Source organism: Curcuma longa, chromosome 5 (genome assembly GCF_044706935.1).
Source record: "Curcuma longa cultivar G26 ecotype Majalengka, Jawa Barat chromosome 5, ITB_CL_G26_1.1, whole genome shotgun sequence".
Lineage (NCBI taxonomy): Eukaryota > Viridiplantae > Streptophyta > Magnoliopsida > Zingiberales > Zingiberaceae > Curcuma > Curcuma longa.
Genome location: NC_133865.1, coordinates 5,201,734 through 5,214,869, shown reverse-complemented (window position 1 = coordinate 5,214,869; position 13,136 = coordinate 5,201,734). Strand labels below are relative to the sequence as shown.

Genomic DNA, 13,136 nt, shown 5'->3' with positions numbered 1-13,136 from the left:
ACACCACACATCAAACACTTCTCCAGCTGCCTCCTCTTTCCTATAACTTTTCCTTTCATTTATCTGCAATATAAGGAATGCAAACTATAAGCAACGCTTAGTAAGTACATCATCTAACTCACAAAAACCATAGAAAACTTCGTAATAACTATGCTATTATATGAAAGAAAATGCTGGTAAATGATATGGGAAAACTTATACTATATATAAGTGAAAATAGATAAACATCCTTCTTTGGGCCCAGTGAGGTATCAATGCAGACATCTCTTATATAGGCGAACCTTGTGCCTTGAATTCCTTTTTCTTATGGGCGAACCTTGTGCCCGGAATTCATTATGGGCGAACCTTGTGCCCTGGATTCCTTTCCTTGTGGGCGAACCTTGTGCCCAGAATCCTTTATGTCTTGCATTTCTTATGGGCGAACCTTGTGCCCGATACCCGCCTCTTAAAAGTAAAATATCTTTCTCATACTTCTTATATCATGCAATTCTACCATTTACATATGCTTTAACAAAATCATGCATATACTTTAACAAGATCATGTTTAACAAAAAATCATGTTGTAAAAATATCTTACTTTATGGCTTTTAATAAAATCATGCATATATAACAAAGAAAAAAACGGAACTACTCATACTGCAGGTGAGAGATGTACTTACCTTATTGATGAATCGTCACAATACGAACCTCTAAATACTACTAGATCCACGAGTCAAAGTCCTGCAACAAAACATCTTCTAAATAACATATCCTATAAATTTTACACTAGAACAAACCCCAATCGGATCTTATATCCCATCTGAATTTAACCTAATCCCAACCTAATCTCAATTAAATCAATTAATTAGTTAAACCCAAATAACCTTTCCAATTAGATTAATCAAACATATGCATCTTTGATTTATCAAACATTAACTACTAAACTAACTAACTAGCTAATTATTAACTATCCAACAATTAATTACTAAACTAATCATTACTAATTAATTAACAAATTATAATATTTCATTAATCAAATAATCTTTAATTAAAATAATTACTAATTATCTAACTTAAACTGATTAACAATTTACTAATTAACATATCAATCATCTAATTAATCAGATTATTTATCACATATCATTCAATTACTTCAAACTAACCTTAATCAATTAGCTACTAATTTTAATTAATCAACCCTTTCCTATTTCTAAATCGTTACCGATAATGGCTATTCCTTCTTCTCTGGTTGCTGCCCTCGGCGGTTGCCCGGCGGGAGGAAGGTGAGGTGAGCAGGCTGGCAGTGAGGCGAGCGTAGAGGGCGGCGATCGGTGTGGCTTCTTCTTCTTCTTCGCGTGAATAGGGCAGAGCAAGGCAGAACAGGGCAGGGGTGTCGGCTGGCTGTGTGCGTCGGCTGGCTGCTCATTTCCTCACGCGGCGGCAGCGAGGGCGCGGCGAAACCGAGAGGAGGTGGCAGCGTGCAGAGATGATCGCGACAATTGGTGGCTTCGGGTCGCGGCTGGTGCGGCGACGTCGTTCGTTGCAGCTGTGGGAGAAGGCAGAGCAGGGAGCGGCGGCTTTCGGCGAAGGAGGAGCTCAGCTAGGGTTAGGGCAGAAGCGGCGGTGGAGGAAGAAGGAAGCCGTGTCGGGTTTCCTGCGTTCCTCCTCTTCTTATAGCTCGGCCGCCGCGGTTTTCTCGGCGGCGGACGCGGGTCTCGCGGGGCGCAGGTCGCGCGGGCGAAGAGGTGAGTGGAACAGGGGAAAAAGTCGGAACTCTTTTCTTAGCGGGTTTGGATTTCGGGTTTAAACCAATTCTATATCCAATAACCATTAATCCTATGAGCTGATTACTAGGGTTAATTGGGCTGCTTTAGGACCGGCCCAATTAGCTTAAATAAGATTTTAATTGAATTAAGATATTGATTTAATTAAGCCCTTAATTGAGTTGGCTTAATTGGGTCTCAATAATAAACTCAAATGTGAAATCCAATCCATTACTAACTTAAACCTTAATAAAATCATTAGGGGTAAGATTTGTTTACCTCATTAAATCCCTAACCAATCCACTTAAATCAACATGAAATTTTATCATATTCTAAATCTAACCAAAATCTTAAGTGTGAAAAATACGGGTGTTACACGAACGTGATATCGAGCTTCGGCCATAGCTAGACGCAGCATCAATGGAACCGTTGGTGGTGAGGAGGGCGGTGTCAGCAGCGTTGGAGGCGACGACTGCCTGTTTAGCCTTTCGAGTTTCCTCAAGGATTAACCTCGATCGTGCCTCATAAAAAGAGGGTAAAGGATTACTCTGTTGAATGAATGTAGCAACACCATCGTAGTTCTCATTTAAACCTGCGATTAATTGAAGAACTAACCGTTGATTTGAAACCGGTGCACCGACGTTAGAGAGTTGATCGGCAAGCATTTTGAGTTCTTGGCAATAGGCTGAAATATTAGGATAATCGTCCATCTGAACTTGAGTGAATTGATTTTCTAGGTAAACAACACGAGAAGTTTTGTTATCTTGGAAAATATTTTGCAATCGTTCCCATGCTTGTTGTGCTGTTGAATTCGGTTCTAAGATGGTGTGCAAGAGATCGGAGGAGATCGTACCATAAATCCATTGAAGAACTATTGCATCCAAGCGCGACCATAATGCTTTCTCAGTCTCGATAGCCTCTTCTTGTTCCGTCTCGGTTGACTTTGATTTCGGTAGAATAATATGATCAATAACTTGATATGTTCGGCAATGGATTTTAAACAACTCCGCCCATGAAGAATAGTGTCCCTTTTCCATCTCTAGAGTAATAGAGATGAAGTTCTTGACATTATTAACGGCCAGAGCAGGATGAAATTTGGTTTGATCGGCCATTGATACGAGGAGAAGGAGAGAGAAAGAGAGAGAAGGATGAGAAGGTGGAGAAGAAAGGAAGTTGCTGGAATAGCTAGGACTCTGATACCATGAAAGAAATTCTACGTATCCGTCTTTTCATTATGATAAAATATATACAGAGTACATGAGTATTTTTAGGCTACAAATTAAGATGAATATTTAAATTCTAATAATATAGAGATTATTTCTATAATCTAACAAGGTAAATATTTACATCTAATAATAGAAGATTTATAGAGATTATTTCCATAATTCAGAGATTATTTCCATAATCTATCATTTTATCCTAAAATGGGGATGCTAGGATCGAGTCCACCTCCCATGCGATGGAAACGTGAATTACTAAGTCATAGACAAAGACAAAGTTGAACTCTACTTGTGTTCGAGGCAAAGTGAGGTAGCGTCGACCTTGTCTTGTGGGGAGTGAAGTAAACCTAACAGGGAGAGAGCGAACTCAACCCTAGACCGGGCTTAGGTTAGGGGAGGGAGGGGGCTGAGTCGATCCCTTACTGTGTAGGGAGAAAAACAAACTCAACCCCAGACTTGACCTAGATCTGGAGAGGAGGTCAATTTGATCCTTTAGCGTGCAGGTAGAAAAGAAAACTCAACCCGAGACCTAGTCTAGATTCGAGGAAGAGGCCAAGTTGATCCCTTAGCATGAAAGGAGAAAAGCAAATTCAACCCTAGATTTGGCCTAGATCTGGGAAGAGGTCGAGTCCATCCCTTAGCAAGCAAGCAGAAAAGTAAATTCAACTTGAGACCTGGCCTAGATCTGAGGAGGAAGCTGAGTAAGGGTACCAAATTGACTATGCACTGCTCATGACTTTATTATTGTAGCTAAAAAAAGAAAATTATGAAGACCAACCAGACCACTTATTATTTACATATCTGTACTAGCGAAAGAAAAGAAAAAAACCTTATTTACGACTCCAAATAATAAATGAAAAATGACTCTTACTAATGATACGGTCGCAGGTGAAAAATATTCTATGGTCTTGGCTGCTCCTTGCCTTGCTTATCTTGTAAGCATTAAGCACTCAAACTAAGCTTGCCAACGGACTCAGTACAGACCTTTCCACTTTGGATCCAACTTGTTTCGCATGTTGGGTGCGCTTTTATTAAGACCCAATCTCCAATCTGAAAGGAGCAAGTCTCGACCTACCTATTGTATGCCCAATAAATTTTGTGCTTGTAAACAACTAATCTAATGGAGGCTGCACCTCTTTTTTCATCAATTAAATCCAAGTCGTCATATAACTCCACTTGGGCCATTTCCAACCCAATCTCGACAAAGACTACTACTTCAGTGTCGTAGACCAAGCTGAAAGGTATTGCGTTGGTAGCCTCCTTGGGAGTCATTTAGTAAGACCACACCACACAAGGCAATTCATCCACCCAACTTCAACTTGTCTGCATGTGATCAGCTTGACTCAGAGTCCTCTAACAAGATAGTGATTTACAATCTCTACTTGTCTATAGACCACTGAAATGAATAGCGATTAGATCTTGAGCTATTGGTATCATTCTCGATTTTTTTCTCTCTTGGAATTGTCTCCGTTAATCTAATACCAACCATCTCAGTATTCTTCGCTAATCCATGCCATCAGTCTGACTTCGACCTATTTGAACCTCCAATAGACAGTGCTCATCATAGGTTCTGTAGAAAAGCAATAAGAAAAATTAACTAGACAAAAAAATATTTAACATATCATTCCTTAATTTCTTTTACAGTTAATATCTAATAAATTGTAGATAATTATAAAAATCTTATGGACGATCATCTTTTTTTCAAAGATAAAAAAAGATAATTACAAAAATAAATTATAAAATACTTAATAAAAGTCTAACTTTTCTAAAATAAATTAATAATTTTAAAACTCATAGAGAGCTAAAGGCGATGTCAGATAAAAGGAGATAAAAGGTTATCTCTTTGTTTAAAAAAAAAACTTTTCCTTGTTTTTTTGTAAAGATTAAAATTAATTGTGCAAAAAGTTGTGAATTTGGTACTTGTAGGTATTTATATTCAGGGGCGGAGGCAGATTTCCACGAGAGGGGGTCACATTTTAAATATTTAACAATTAATTATTAATTTTAAAATAAATATATTAAAATATTAATAATTTATTTCAAAAAAATATTCTGAACAAATAATAATAATAAATAAAAATATTCATACTAAACATGATTACATTTAACGTAATCGAAACTCTGCTCTTTGTTTTTTCATCTCCTGAAATTCATCTATAAGAGAATCAACATCAAAACTACGAGCAATATCTCTCTCAATATACAGCATCAAATAACTAGATAAAAAATCATCTTTCATTTTATTCCGAAGCCTATTTTTCACGATCTTCATGGCTGAAAATGCATGTTCAGATGTTGCGGTTGAAACTGGAAGAGTCAAAATAAGTCGAATCAACCTATCAAGAAGATAATAAGTTACTGACTTTCCGATCTTTGACAGAATCTAACACACTTCAGAGATAGTTGAAATATTCTTAAAATCCACATTTTTCTTAACCTCACTTTCAAAAAGCTCCAAATGATATATGAAATGTAGCTTCTTTTGACTTGTAAAATCTGCTGGATAGAATTTGTCAACTAATCGACAGATTTCTAGAATATCAAATGATTTTGGATGTAGAGCTGAACTGAGCTTGAGCAATTCCATCATCTGTTCATTAAATCTGGACTTCATCTCATCCAATATGCAATCTATTGTATATGTAAATATCTCAAACCGATAATAATATTCTGAGGTAACTGGATTAGATTTACGGGGACGTCCTTTACTTGATTGTCAAAGGGCATTCATATCAGGAATATGTATTTCACGATTCTCACAAAACTGCTTCACCTTTTCTAGCAACTCATCCCAACCATTTTCCTGAAATTTTTCAATGATCTCTTTGGTGTTTGCTACTAAATCAATAGCATGTAAGATATCTTGAGATATGTATTGTAGCAATTTGCAGAGATCATCTGCTCTTCCCAATAAGTCTATCATCAAATACAAGATAAATACAAACTCAAAAGACAATATTACCTCACAGGCTCCTTTAGCTGATGCTCTTGAAGAAACTGAACCTTTATCATCTACAATATCTTCCAATACTTGTAGAACTGGATTAAACATTTTAAGTAGACTGAGAAGAGATTTTAGATGGGAACCCCAACGTGTGTCACCTGGACGTTGAATACAGCCAATCTGATTCTGCCCCCTTCCTATTTCAAGCTCACCAGTGGCAGCCAATTCTTCAATCTAAAGTGCTCTGGCATTTTGCAATTGATCATTACGTTTAGAAGAAGCAACTAAGTTAATAATCAAAGCCACGTAGGAGAAGAAATTTTCAATAGGGATGAGACTCTGAACTGTTGCCACCAAAACCAATTGTAGCATATGAGCAAAACAATAGATGTAATATGCATATGGGCATTCATCTAAGAACAAAGCTTGTAAACCATTCCACTCTCCACGCATATTACTAGCACCATCATTTTCTTGTCCTCGAATATCTTGTATGCTGAGATCATGACGAGATAGAACACTGGATATTTCTTTCTTCAATGTCAAAGTTTTAGTGTTCTTTACATGTACGATGTCAAAGAACCTTTCTTGAACAAAACCTTCCTTATCAACAAATCTTAAAACGATAGCCATTTGCTCTCTAGCAGATTCATCTCGAGATTCATCCATAATAATACAAAATTTTCCATCACCAATTTCAAAACGAATGAATCTCTGCTCATCTCTTCGAGCGATTCTCTTCGAGGAGCATGCATGTTAGCAGTTATGACCCGGCGTTTGAACCATCCACGATGTATTGGTCGGAATAAATTGACATCGTTTGTGGGAGGAAGGGGGAATATAGAGGCGTTGTAGAGTCAGTGTTCTCTTGTAGTTATAGGTGGCGGGACGGTTGATCCCGAATTTCTCAAAACCAAACTTGTGCTTCGACATCTCTCCTCGATTAAAAATTAATGAATTTTCAAAAGGAGAATAAGGGAACTTACGACTTTTACAATCTTACACCGGTAGACGCTCGAATAACTTTATGACTTGTCTCTGTAGATCTTGAAGTATCTCGTCTCGAGTGCTACGATCACAGTGCGAGGATTCCTCAGTCGAAACCTACCTATCACGACCACGATCATAACCACGATGACGATCCATCCGATCTGAAAGCTCTGATACCAACTAACGTGGGGCGAGATAGTGATTATCCTGCGAGCAATATTAAATCCGTTGGTTCGACTGCGAATGCCAGAAATAATCTTCTAAACCTGTTAATTCGGAAGAATAACAAGAGATAGAGAAATAAACGTCATTGCCAAAAATTTGAGCTCGATGACTTTACCTTACGACAGGCCAGAACTCCATGCCCCAAGCTCGATGACTTTACCTTACAACAAGCTGGAACTCCGAGCTCCAAGCATGATGACTTTGCCTTACGACAGGTCAGAATTCTGAGCCCCGAGCTTGATGACTTTATCTTATAACAGGATGAAACTCTAAGCCCTAAGCTCGATGACTTTACCTTATGATAGGTCAAAACTCTGAGCCTTGGGCTCCATGGCTTTGCTTTACGACAGGCCGGAACTCCGAGCTCCGAGCTCGATAGCTTTGCACTACAAGAAAATCGGTCTTTAACAACACTTAAAAGACATCGGTTTTATGACAAAACCGATGTCTTTTACTTTTTTACAACGGTTTTAAGAAAAACCGATGTCTTTGAGAGGTTGATGGGAGACTACGACAACGATTTTTGGAGGATACAACAACGGTTTCAAAACTGTTGTCTATGCCCGCCTACAACAACGGTTTTTGAAGACTACGACAACAGTTTGAAAACCGTTGTCTATTTACGGTTTCAACAACAGTTTTGGAAGCTATAACAACAATTTAAAACCGATGTCTATTTTGCGCTTTCAACAACGGTTTTGAAAGCTTAAAACCGTTGTATATTTTGGTGTTTTCTTTCCCTCTCTCCCTCCAAATATTTCTTCCACTACGCGCGCTTCCAAAATTCCAAAACCCACACTAAACTCAGACTTAACCCTAGACTCCCGGACTTAACCCTAGACACTGCCGCATCTTCTTCGATCAACTCCACAGAAGACCTTCATTCGGGACATCTCCGCCGCTTCAACGACACCGCCGTGTCTTCAACCACCCCTCCCCTTCTCAACCGACGTTCGGGAGATCTCCGCCGCTTCGCTTCCTCCGGACCTTCGTCTCCACTAAGCTTCCTCCGCAACCTTCTTCTCCACTAAGCTTCGCTTCCACCGCTGCTAAGCTTCCTCCGCAACCTTTGGCTCCACTTCCACACCTCCCCTCCTATCTCTTCGAGTGGCCCACCTCCCCTCCGCAACCGCCGCAAAGCTTCTTTCGCCTTCGTCAGCTCCGTAGCCGACAGAGCAAGCCAACACCTAAACCCTTCGCCTTTCACCACCGTCTACTGTCACCGGCCATAAGGAAGGCTGGAGAAACCCTAGCATTGTGACTTTGGTTTAGTGAAGCTCCCTTCTCCTTTGTTTGAGCCGCCCGTCGAAAGGAGCATCGCCGCCTCCCCTGCTCCATCTCCTTTCCCCGATTCTTCCTCGCTGACTTGCTGCACCGACGCTGAAGCCTTATTCCCCCTTCCTTAACCAGATTCTTTCCTTTTCGGTTTGCTGCCGCAGGGAGAAGACAGGGGAGCCACCGCCGTTGATTTCCTTCCTCAGTCCTCCGCCCTTGCTGCCAGCTTGGAGAAGACCAGAGCTTGAGGGGAAACTAGGGCAAGATCGGTCCTACATTTTCTTGGATTTTAATTGAGGTATAATCTGATCTAGTTAACCATTTCTTTGATCATGATTAAACACCAAACTTTTAACACGATGTGTGAAATAAGAGTAAGTTCACTATGGCTTGTGGAAAAAAGTGTTTGTGGTTATTGATTGCTATTCTCTAGAAACATATACTGACTACTGATAATATTTGCTTTTGTCTTATAGTGATCAGATGAAATAAACACTAATTCATAATTAGTTGGGTGTCTTCTGGCATTTTATTTTTCATTTACAATGTTGTCTCAATCAAATGGATGTTCTTTTCTGGGTAGGAGAAACTTGCTTCTCTTAATATTCACATATAAGTTGCTTTTGTCTGAACAATCCAAATACATGCATAAATCTCTTTGGCAAAAATTGTGATAGATCTTTTAAACTAGTTTCACATCTAAAGTTTATAATTGAAAACTTCAAAGTAAATTGACCTTGTGGAATGCACATCTATTCTGTTCTACCTCTTGCATTGCAACAGTATGTAATATGGCTGATTTTTGTTAACAATGTGATATTTTTGATTCATCAGTACAACAAAATGGACAAAGCATGGATGTCAAAGGATAGATTATCACATGAATTTGGAGTTGGATTGGAATCTTTTTTGCAATTTGCGCTGCAACATGCGGCAACTCCAACACAGCTTGTTGCTGCACCAGGGCACGACAAGATCCTACTGCAATTCGGAAAGGTTGCAAAAGACACTTTCACAATGGACTATCGCTATCCGCTCTCTGCATTCGAAGCATTTGCCATCTGTTTAAGTAGTTTCGATACCAAATTGGCCTGTGAATAGAATAAGAACTGCAACTTTGTAATTTTTGTTAGTTAATTTTGATTATTTGTAAATATTGAGGTGATTAAATATATCGGTGCTTTTGTATTTGTGATTTGTTTGATGAATTTATAATATTATGATAATTTTGTCATCTTGATCGATCATAAGTTTTAAATTCAATGACATCAGTTTGGAAGCGTTGTCGTTAAGTGATATTACATCGGTCGAAACCAATGTCGTTGAGTGATATTACATCGGTCGAAAACCGTTGTTACAATTGATGTTAAACATATATTACATCGGTTTTACACCGTTGCAAAACTGATGTCGTTGTGATATTACATCGGTCGAAAACCGTTGTTAAAATTGATGTTAAACATATATTACATCGGTTTTACACCGTTGCAAAACCGATGTCGTTGTGATATTACATCGGTCGAAAATCGTTGTTACAATTGATGTTAAACATATATTACATCGGTTTTACACCGTTGCAAAACCGATGTCGTTGAGTGATATTACATCGGTTTGACATTGGTTACAAAACGATGTCGTTGAGGTGTATTACATCGGTTACAAACCGATGTCTAAAATGTCATACCTTTTACAACGCCTTCATAGACATCAGTCGATTTTCTCATAGACATCGGTTTTCCACCGATGTCTATGACTGTTTTTGTTGTAGTGTTGCCTTACGGCAGGCTAGAACTCTGAGCCCCGAGCTCGATGACTTTGCCTTACGACAGGTCAAAACTCTGAGCTCCGAGCTTGATGACTTTGCCTTACGATAGGCCGGAACTCTGAGCCCTGAGCTCCATGACTTTGCCTTACAATAGGTTGGAACTCCAAGTCTTGAGCTCAATGACTTTGCCTTAGGACGACAAGCCGGAACTCTGAGCCTCGAGCTCAATGACTTTGCCTTAAGACAGGTCGGAACTCCTAACCCCGAGCCTGATGATTTTGTCTTACGACAGGCCAGAACTTTGAACTTGATGACTTTGCCTTACGACAAGTCAGAACTCTCAGCCTCGAGCTTGATGACTGATAGGCCCACAAATGATGTCATGAATGAGCCTCAAATTAGAATTTATAATCGAAAACCCTTAGCTCACAAACAAATGAAGTATAGGGGTCACAAGTCGTATTTTTCCAAGGACTAGTAAAGAATTGTATGAATCAAGCTAGGATGTCGTTCTATTTTTAGGTTTTTTAATATAAAATGGGGGTTTTAGTGTTTTTCAAATAAAATGTAAATTTAAAATTAGTAAATGAAATAGAATGCAAGCATAAATGCAATTCATGAAACAAATGGCTATGGACCTAAATGCAAGCATAAAAGTTTAACAAAGCAATGAAATCAACAATTAAAGAAAATGCAATTCATGAGACAGAAAGAAATGAAACTAGGCTAAAACAAGTAATTGAATTTCAAAGAAACCAATCTAGCTTGCAAAATAAAGGTGCACAATAACTATCACATGTAATTAACTAATAGATGCAACTAACACCTAAGCTATCAAATAAGCTGATACAAGATCACAAACTCTGATACAGAACAGTGATAAGTTCTAAAACAACTCTATTGCAAAATTGATCTAAGGGATTCAAGTATCAGGAAACCTACAATACAATGGAATCAATTACTTCCCATAGAATTCAAATCAATTGCAGGGAATCAAATGCAAGAAACTGAAAATGCCAGGAATCAGAATTTAGCTTCAAGAATTCAGAAATAGATGAAATGAACTTCAGAAGATCAGAATTAATGAATGAATTATATGCATAATCTAAAATCAAAACTACCTAATTCATGAATTAAACATGCACATGATTAAGCTTCCAAATAGATCTGGTAACAGAGTTTCAGAATTTTAACAAACTAGAACTGTAAACTCAATTATGATACATGATTTTTATTCTTGATACTGAATAGTAACTTAATGCTGAGGATAGAATTGCAAAACTAGGAATTAGGGAATGCAATGAATCTTTAATCAGGTGATGAATTAACCAAATGAAATTGAATTCGATGGAACTTTAGCAGATCTGTTTACCAACAAATGAATCAGAATTGAAATAAAATCAGAAACTGTAACAGAAATAACAAATTAAACTCTGTTTCTTCCCTTCCAAATTCATCTCCAACTTGCCGTCACACAAGTTCTGATAAGATCAGAAATCCCACAATACAATACTCAGCTCAGCTCGAACTTATCTGGATCGAACTCAATCGACAAAGAACAGAAACCCTCCGAATAGACGCCGAACAGAGCTAATCCACAAATCTTTAAATCCACTAGATCAGGATCCGATCGCTTACAATTTGAGCTCAGAAACAATCAAGAGTATTCAAAGAACCCCTCCAATTACTCAAGATCACTCCGATTAGCTTGGATTTCAAATTCAAGATCCAGATCAGCGGCGGAATCAGAGTCTCTGTTGAAACCCTCACCAGAGAATCCTTATCACCATTGTTGCCGAACTTCGCTTGGAATCATCCTATAAGATCTGGAAATCAACTTGGAAGAGGAAGATCTGAGGTTTTGCGATGAAAAACGACAAAAAACAAGGAAAACGAAGCGGGACGAAGGTGCTACAGTCCTTGCTACAGTAAATGTGATTTTTGCTACAGTATTCTTTCTCATTATAACTGAGATACTGTAGCGAGCCGGCTCAGTTAAGTTGGTTCAGCTCGTTTTAGCTCAGGTTTAGCCCAATTCATCCAATTAAGCTCCAATTGATCCGATTTCAACTCCAATTGAATCCAAATCTTGATCATGATGTTTTAGAACTATCAAATTGACCAATTTTGGCTTGACTCGGTCTCCATTTGGCTCAATCGTGGTTCAATTTGGATCCTACAAGAAATCAAGCTCAATTAATATCAAATTAACCATTAAATCACAGAAATTAGAATTAATCATCCAAATATTCAACAAATCACAATTGCAATTAATTCATGTCATTTAGCATTTTATTTTCATGTAGAAATCCAAATTGAATCCATAAAATGTCATAAAATTCTAGCTTATCAATGACTTTGCCTTACGACAGGTCGAAACTCCAAGCCCGGAGCTCGATGACTTTGCCTTACGACAGGCTAGAACTTCGAGCCCCGAGCTCGATGACTTTTCCTTACGACAGGTCGAAACTCTGAGCCCCAAACTCGATGACTTTGCCTTACGACAATCCAGAACTCTGAGCCCCCGAGCTCGATGACTTTATCTTACGACAGGTCGAAACTCCGAGCCCGAACTCGATGACTTTACCTTGTGACAGGCTGAAACTCTGAGCCCTGAGCTCGATGACTTTGCCTTATGACAGGTCAGAACTTCAAACCCCGATCTCGATGACTTGGCCTTACGACAGGCTGTAACTCCGAGCCCTGACAAACACTCATTTTTATAGTTTATTTTGGCTATAATACTTGATGTTTTTGCTCCTTTCATTGTGTAACTATCGAGTATTAACACATTACGAGTAGAAACTCATTTTGGATTATATTACTTATTCCTACAGATATGGGATTGATTCTAATATTTTTTAAAGTGTTTTTGTAGGATACTGAAAGAGTCATGAAGTTGGAGCGAGTTGGAGCGCATTTTGATGTGTTTAGAGGTCATTTGAAGTATTTCGGAGGCTATCAGGGTCGTGCTG

The 13,136-nt window shown here is 38.6% G+C and overlaps 1 protein-coding gene across 2 annotated transcripts in view; it reads left to right on the top strand.

The window, feature by feature from the left end:
- The window catches only part of LOC141829398 (PH, RCC1 and FYVE domains-containing protein 1-like), a 52,943-nt gene that overhangs the window by 38,691 nt on the left and 1,116 nt on the right, over positions 1-13,136 (top strand). The gene's annotated exons all lie outside the window — the stretch shown is intronic.